The 8791-nt window shown below is 52.8% G+C and overlaps 1 pseudogene; it reads left to right on the top strand.

The window, feature by feature from the left end:
* The first annotated feature begins 255 nt into the window (after window positions 1-255).
* On the top strand, window positions 256-904 carry LOC119280703 (annotated as a pseudogene).
* The last annotated feature ends 7887 nt before the right edge of the window (window positions 905-8791 follow it).

An 8791-nucleotide genomic window follows, 5' to 3' on the forward strand; every position in this document is an offset into this window, starting at 1 on the left:
GTACGTGCGGAGGCGATCGATCATATATGCATGCGTTGTTGGTGTCTTTGGTTCGCGTCGCGACAAGAAGACCGTATGCAGGGGCCCGCCCAACAAGAGCCAGATCCTCTCCTCTCCCTTGGAGGCTGGAGCCACTAAAACATATTGCCATCCGGATTCCGGACAAATCTTCTTCCTGTAACAACACATCCATCCATTTGTAGCTGCAGGCAGAGCAGAGTTGAGCGTGTGAGAGTGTTGAAGGAGGAGCTTGAGATGGCTACTGCATATGCTCCTCCGATGGCGAGCGGCTTGGTGTGCTCCAAGCCGCGGGGGCTGTCCGGCGCTGAGCGATTTAGCTTGGTGTGCATACACATTCTCGTGCCTCCACTCTCTCCTGCAGCAACAGGCGACGTACCAGGTGGTCCAACCCATCAACGGCGACCCGCTCATCGGCAGCCTGGAGACGCCCGTCACCTCCAGCCCCCTCGTCGCCTGGTACCTCTCCAACCTCCCCGCGTACCGCACCGCCGTCAGCCCACTCCTCCGCGGCATCGAGGTCGGCCTCGCCCACGGCTACCTCCTCGTCGGCCCCTTCGCGCTCACCGGCCCGCTCCGCAACAACCCCGTGCACGGCCAGGCGGGAACCCTCGGCGCCATCGGCCTCGTCTCCATCCTCAGCGTCTGCCTCACCATGTACGGTGTCGCCTCCTTTCCTTCAACGAGGGGGCGCCAGCCCTCACGCTCACCGGCCGCAAGAAGGAGGCCGACAAGCTGCAGACCGCCCAAGGCTGGTCCCAGTTCACCGGAGGCTTCTTCTTCGGCGGTGTCTCCGGCGCCGTCTGGGCCTACTTCCTCCTCTACGTGCTCGACCTCCCATACTTTTTCAAGTAGATTAATTATTATTGGCATGCATGTACGATGGGTGCACTGATGGGGTTATGTACCTAGGGTAGGGTCATGGACCTGATCTAAGTACCTTACCCAAGGACACCCTTAGAAGAAGTCGCCTTCCAGTCGACCAACGAGGGACACACTCGACTGTCTTGAAGGACTCGATCACGAAGACTCACTCGACCACCAGAAGGTCAAGAGGCACTCTGCACTGCAACGGCCTGTAATCAAGTAGACTTTATGATAGTAAAGGCACTTTATGTGGGGCGTTATCAGTAACGCCCCAGACTTAACTCACCTTAAACCCTCTCCCACGTGGGCTGGCTGGGGTCCTGGCGCACTCTATATAAGCCACCCCCCCTCCACAGGCAGAAGGGTTCGGCACCTTGTAACTCATATACTCATAATCCACTCGACCGCCTCCGGGCTCCGAGACGTAGGGCTGTTACTTCCTCCGAGAAGGGCCTGAACTCGTACATCCTTTGTGCTTACAACCTCTCCATAACTAGGACCTTGCCTCTCCATACCTACCCCCCACTCTACTGTCAGGCTTAGAACCACGACAGTTGGCGCCCACCGTGGGGCTCGAACCCACGACCACAAGGTTAAGAGCCCACCCTCCCGGTATCCCGCCAGCGCAAGCGCTCGGGCCGGTCGTGGCTTCAGCGATGGGTGAGGCACGCGGTGGCTCGCCAATCGGCCACCACCCAAGTTGCGGCAATCGAGCCCGACGAATCTCTCTACGGCTTGTTCGATCTGTCGACTGGCTCCGTAGAGACTGCATCCGAGTGCGGTAGCAGTGATCCAGCGGCGGAAATCTTGATGGTCGACGGGCCTCACAGTCCCCTTGGCTTCGCCCGTGGAGCAGGTGACGGCGGCGACCCTACACGAGGCTACGAAGAGTACCAGCCCGAGCCACTCGACTCTCTGCAAAGAGAGGAACTTCGCCGCAGGAACGAGGATCCCCTGCGTATTCCCATCGCAGGAGAAACCCCCGAGGCTCGTGCCTTGGAGGAGGCGCGTCTGGCCAATTTGGCCGAGCGCACTCGACTGGAGAACCTTCAGCGAGCACTCGACGAGCGCGCGCGGCAACGAGTTCCCGACACCAGTCGACGTCAACTCTTCCCGCCAACTCAGGTATATCGAACCCCAATTCAGAATTTAGCAGCTGCGACCCGTATAGCAGAGTCCATCCAGCCTTCGTAGTCGGAAGCTGGCAGAGGTTTGCTGCAGATCAGGGATCTGCTCCGGGCAGCAGGAGATCAGAATTCAGCCGTGTCTCAGTCGCGCAACAGAATTCACAGTCGATCCGTCACTGTGAATACGGTTCAGTCGGCTCACAGCCCCAGATCGCCTCCGCGGCGTGAAGGGCGCGAGAATCGGCGAGATCAATATGGCGACAGACTCGACCGAGATGATAGGCGTCGAGTGCCCAATTCCCCTCCGAGGGGTGGGTCTTACGCTCCTCGGCAGCCAGATGATAGGCGTCAGTACAGTACAGGGCGTAGGGTTCCAGTCGACCCCAGAGAACCAGGCTTCGACGCGCGATCCATTATCGTGCAAGGGTTGGTCGACCGGAACAGAGCCCATCGAGGTGGACTCGACAGAGATGTACCCACAAGCAGTCGAGTGCATGTTTCCGGTCCTGAATGCTTCAGCAGAGCTATCAGAGCCGCAGTTATCCCTCCCAATTTCAGGTTGGCAACAGGAGTCAGCAAGTTCACTGGTGAGTCTAAGCCTGAAACTTGGCTTCAAGACTACCGAGTGGCAGTTCAGATTGGTGGTGGGAACGACGAGGTGGCCATGAAGCACTTGCCCCTCATGCTGGAAGGTTCTGCCAGGGCATGGTTGACTCAGTTACCTCCTAGCAGCATTTACACTTGGGAAGATCTGTCTCGAGTGTTCGTCAGGACGTTCGAAGGAACTTGCAAGCGACCAGCTGGATTGACAGAGTTGCAAGTCTGCGTGCAGAAAGCTAATGAGACTCTCAGAGAGTATATTCAGAGGTGGATCACTTTGCACCACACTGTGGAGAATGTGTCTGATCATCAGGCAGTCTGCGCCTTCAAAGATGGCGTCAAGAACAGAGAACTGAGTTTGAAGTTTGGTCGAACCGGTGACATGACCTTGAGTCGGATGATGGAGATTGCTACCAAGTACGCCAACGGCGAAGAAGAAGACCGACTCCGAAGCGGCAAGCACAAGCCGAGTCAGTCGGAAAAAGGAAACACCAGTCGGAAACTGAAGCGGAAGGCTGAACCGGCAGCTCCTGGAGAGGCTCTGGCCGTGACTCAAGGAAAGTTTAAAGGGAAACCAAAAGGATCCTGGAACCCCAAGAAGGTAAAGGATAAAGAAGGGAACGACGTGATGGATATGCCATGTCACATTCACACGAAGAAAGACGAAGAGGGGAATATCATTTACCCAAAGCACACCACTCGCCAATGTCGACTCCTGATCCAGCAGTTTCAAGGAAAACAGTCTAAGGACAAGGAGAAGGAGTCGGACAAGGCCGAAGACAAGGAGGACAGTGAGGAAGGATATCCGCATATCAACTCCACTCTGATGATCTTTGCAGATGTGGAAAGCAGGAGTCGACTGAAAGTCATTAACCGAGAGGTGAACATGGTTGCCCCAGCGAAAGCAAATTATCTGAAATGGTCTCAAACACCCATCACATTCGACCAATCTGATCACCCGACTCATATTGCCACCCCTGGGAGGCAAGCTTTGGTGGTCGATCCAGTTGTCGAAGGCACTCGACTGACAAAGGTGCTGATGGATGGTGGAAGCGGGCTGAATTTGTTATATGCAGACACACTGAAAGGAATGGGCATTCCGATGTCCCGACTAAGCACTAGTAACATGAGCTTTCATGGAGTTATTCCAGGAAAGAAAGCCGAGTCACTCAGCCAAATAGCCCTGGACGTGGTGTTTGGTGATTCGAAACATTTTCGCAAAGAAAAGTTGACGTTTGAGGTCGTGGATTTTCAGAGTGCATATCATGCCATTTTGGGGAGACCAGCTTACGCACGGTTCATGGCTCGACCATGTTACGTGTACCTCAAATTGAAGATGCCCGGCCCAAAGGAGTGATCACTGTCACCGGTGATAGGAAAAAGGCAGAAGAGTGCTTTCAGAAGGGCTCCAAGATTGCTGATTCCCAGGTGACAGCGGTCGAGTTCGAGGAATACAAGCAAAATGCAGATCCGAGTGACTTGCTGCGATCAAAGAAACCCGCCACAAAGTCTGCATTCCAGTCGTCCGGTGAGACGAAGCCTGTCCACATTCACCCGACCGACCCCGATGCAGCTCCGACCCGCATCTCCACAACACTCGACCCAAAATAGGAAGAAGCGCTCATCCAGTTCCTCCGTGAGAACTGGGACATTTTTGCATGGAAGCCCGCTGACATGCCAGGTGTTCCCAGGGGACTGGCTGAGCATCGCCTAAGAGTCGACTCATCTGCAAAACCAGTAAAAGAGCATCTTCGGCGGTCCGCCGTCCAGAAGAGAAAAGCCATTGGCGAAGAAGTGGCTCGACTGTTGGCGGCAGGATTTATCCGAGAGATATACCACTCCGAGTGGCTCGCTAATGTCGTCATGGTCCCTAAGAAGGACAAGTCGCTCCGAATGTGCATTGATTTCAAGCACATCAACCGGGCCTGCCCGAAAGATCATTTTCCTCTCCCTCGCATAGATCAAATTGTTGACTCGACCGCGGGATGCGAGAGGCTATCCTTTTTAGATGCCTACTCCGGGTACCACCAGATCCGTCTGTACGGACCCGATGAGGTAAAAACAGCTTTCATCACTCCATTCGGGTGCTTCTGCTATATCACCATGCCATTTGGCCTCAAGAATGCCAGAGCCACATTTATGCGAATGATTCAGAAGTGTCTACTCACTCAAATCAGTCGGAATGTGGAAGCATATATGGATGATATTGTTGTCAAATCACGAAAAGGTTCCGACCTGCTCGCTGATCTCGCCGAAACATTTGCCAACCTCAGAAGATATGATATCAAGCTCAATCCGTCAAAGTGCACATTTGGAGTTCCTGGTGGCAAGTTACTCGGTTTTCTCGTTTCCGAACGGGGAATCGACGCTAACCCAGAAAAGATTGGCACTATTCTCCGAATGAAACGCCCTATGCGAGTGCACGATGTCCAGAAGCTTACTGGATGCTTGGCCGCATTAAGTCGATTCATCTCACGACTCGGTGAAAAGGCATTGCCTCTTTACCGACTGATGAAGAAGACAGACAAGTTCGTGTGGACTCCAGAAGCTGATGCAGCGTTTGCCGAGCTCAAAACTCTGCTCTCCACCCAGCCGGTGCTTGCTGCTCCAATCAGCAAAGAGCCTCTGTTGCTCTATATCGCAGCCACAGGACAAGTCGTCAGTACTGTGCTAACGGTCGAGCGGGAAGAAGAAGGAAAAGCTCTCAAAGTTCAGCGCCCAGTGTATTATTTGTCTGAAGTCTTGACTCCATCCAAGCAGAGATATCCTCATTATCAGAAGCTTGTGTATGGAATATACATGACCACAAAGAAGGTTGCTCATTATTTCTCTGATCATTCCATCACAGTCGTCAGCGACGCTCCACTATCAGAGATTTTGCACAACAGAGATGCAACTGGTCGAGTGGCCAAATGGGCGATTGAACTTCTTCCCCTTGATATCAAGTTTGAGGCAAAGAAAGCCATCAAGTCCCAGGCAATAGCAGATTTCCTCGCCAAGTGGATTGAACAGCAGCAGCCGACTGAAGTTCACTCGGAGCATTGGACCATGTTTTTTGATGGCTCTAAGATGTTGAATGGTTCCGGTGCTGGGGTTGTCCTGGTTTCCCCCAGAGGAGATAAGCTCAGATATGTGCTCCTGATTCACTTTGATTGCTCCAACAATGAGGCAGAATATGAGGCCCTCTTATATGGGTTGCGCATGGCCATTTCACTCGGCGTCCGTCGCCTGATGGTCTATGGCGACTCGGATTTAGTGGTCAATCAGGTGATGAAAGAGTGGGACGTGAGAAGCCCAGCCATGACTGGATACTGCAGTGCAGTGAGGAAGCTAGAAAAGAAGTTCGAGGGGTTGGAGCTCCATCATATACCCCGACTGAAAAATCAAGCAGCTGATGATCTAGCAAAGATAGGTTCCAAGAGAGAAGCCATTCCGAGTGGTGTGTTCTTGGAGCATATACACACTCCGTCAGTCAAAGAAGATCCTTTCACCGAAGAAACTCCACAGCCCAAGAGTGCCACAGATCCGACTGAAGTTGAAGTCCCAGCGGTGGTCGATTTGATCATGGAGGTTTTGGTGTTCATTCCCGACTGGACAGTTCCGTATGTCGCATATATCCTGAGAAAAGAGCTTCCGGAGGATGAGGAAGAGGCTCGACAAATCGTTCGTCGATCTAAGGCCTTTACCGTAATCAAAGGACAATTATACAGAGAAAGCGCGACTGGAGTTGGTCAGAAGTGCATAACACCGGAAGAAGGTCGACTCATCCTCAATGATATTCACTCGGGGACCTGTGGTCATCATGCGTCCTCTCGGACCATCGTGGCCAAAGCATACCGAGCCGGATGTTACTGGCCAAAGGCGAATGAAATGGCAAAAGAGATAGTGGATAAGTGCGAGGGATGTCAGTTCTACTCGAATATGTCGCACAAGCCTGCGTCAGCTCTTAAGACCATCCCACTCGTCTGGCCTTTCGCGGTATGGGGACTGGACACGGTCGGTCCTTTGAGAACAGGACGAAGTGGCTTCACGCATGTACTGGTGGCAGTCGACAAGTTCACCAAGTGGATCGAGGCTAAACCAATCAAGAGCCTTGACACCGGGACTGCTGTTAGCTTCATCAGGGAATTAATATTCAGATATGGAGTTCCGCACAGCATCATTATGGATAATGGGTCGAACTTTGACTCAGAGGAATTCAGAGATTTCTGCAACTCCCAAGGCACACGGGTCGATTACGCTTCAGTCGCCCATCCGCAGTCGAATGGACAAGCAGAGCGAGCTAATGGACTGATTCTTAAGGGATTGAAGCCTCGACTGATGCGTGATCTCAAACACGCGGCTGGAGCCTGGGTAGACGAACTTCCCTCAGTGCTTTGGGGGCTGCGGACCACACCTAATCGGGCGACCGGAAGAACTCCATTCTTCTTGGTCTACGGAGCTGAAGCAGTCTTGCCGAGTGATCTTCTCCACAATGCTCCTCGAGTTGAAATCTACAACGAAGCAGAGGCTGAACAGGCGCGGCAGGACGCAGTCGACCTTTTAGAAGAAGAAAGGGAGATGGCTCTGATCCGCTCGACCATCTACCAACAAGATTTGCGTCGTTTCCACGCCAGAAATGTGAGAGGTCGAGCCTTCCAGGAAGGGGATTTAGTTCTCCGAGTGGATCAGCACAAACCACACAAGCTTGCTCCTTCTTGGGAAGGTCCCTTCATCGTCACCAAGGTTCTCCACAACGGGGCGTACCGTCTTTACAACGTCGAGCATAATATCGACGAGCCCCGAGCTTGGAACGCGGAACTACTCCGCCCATTTTACACTTAAGTTTTATCACTCGGATGAGTTGCAATAAAGTACTTCTGTAGTTCATGGACCTCAAAATAATAGTGTCATAGTTCCTCCATAATATCTGTCACTTTTTATTTTTGTCCAATAAAATTCCCCTCAGTGGGTGACTTAGCTGCGAATCCGTTTCGCCTAAGTTTGTAAAAATCCTACCGAGTGGTGAGCCAGACTCCCACTCGGAGGCTTAGCTGCGAATCCGTTTCGCCTAAGTTATCAAAATCCTACCGAGTGGTAAGCCAGCCTTCCACTCGAAGGCTTAGCTGCAGCCCTGTGCTCGCCTAAGTTATCAAAATCCTACCGAGTGGTAAGCCAGCCTTCCACTCGGAGGCTTAGCTGCAGCCCTGTGCTCGCCTAAGTTATAAAAATCCTACCGAGTGAAGAACAACCCTCTCACTCGGGGGCTTAGCTGCAGTCCAAGCACTCGCCTAAGTTATCAAAATCCTACCGAGTGTAGAGCAACCCTCTCACTCGGGGGCTTAGCTGCAGTCGAAGCACTCGCCTAAGTTATAAAAATCCTACCGAGTGAAGAGCAACCCTCTCACTCGGGGGCTTAGCTGCAGTCCAAGCACTCGCCTAAGTTATCAAAATCCTACCGAGTGTAGAGCAACCCTCTCACTCGGGGGCTTAGCTGCAGTCGAAACACTCGCCTAAGTTATCAAAATCCTGCCGAGTGAAGAGTAAACCTCTCACTCGGAGGCTTAGCTGCAGCCCAGTGCTCGCCTAAGTGGACTGAAGAATAAGTCGATCGCAGTAAAGGCGCCTTGCTTTGAACCTGCAAAAGACATTTCAAGCCAAAGGCAATCATATTCAAGCACCAAATTCAAGTTTGAATCGATATCTAAAGGAACCGAGAGTGCTCAGGCGTTAAGCCTGTTAAGGTTTATCGGTTACAATTCCACTCGGCATACCGAGGCAAATTTAAAGCGTCGAGCCAGAAGAAGTTTTTTACCCCTCCTGTGGAGGGCTGGAAGGAGCAACGAATTCATCAAGGTCAATTCCGTCGGCGATCCGAGTGGCAGCTGCAAGGAAAGTTTCCATAAAGGACCTGAAGTCGTGCTTCTTGGTATTGGCCACTCGAAGGGCCGCCAGCTTCTCTTCTCGCGCATCTTTACAATGGACTCGGGCCAGACACAGAGCAACATCTGCACCACACGGAGCCGAGGACTTCTTCCATTCCTGCACTCGACTAGGGATCGTGTTCAACCGGGCCATCAGCGACTCAAGGTCATTCTGAAGTGTCTCCTCAGGCCAAAGCGTCGAGTCGATGCGAGATGTGGCGGCCTTCAGCCTTGCGAGATAGTCCACGACAGCTGCGACACGAGACTCCAGTCGGA

This window comes from Triticum dicoccoides, chromosome 3B (assembly GCF_002162155.2).
Source record: "Triticum dicoccoides isolate Atlit2015 ecotype Zavitan chromosome 3B, WEW_v2.0, whole genome shotgun sequence".
Taxonomy (NCBI): Eukaryota; Viridiplantae; Streptophyta; class Magnoliopsida; order Poales; family Poaceae; genus Triticum; species Triticum dicoccoides.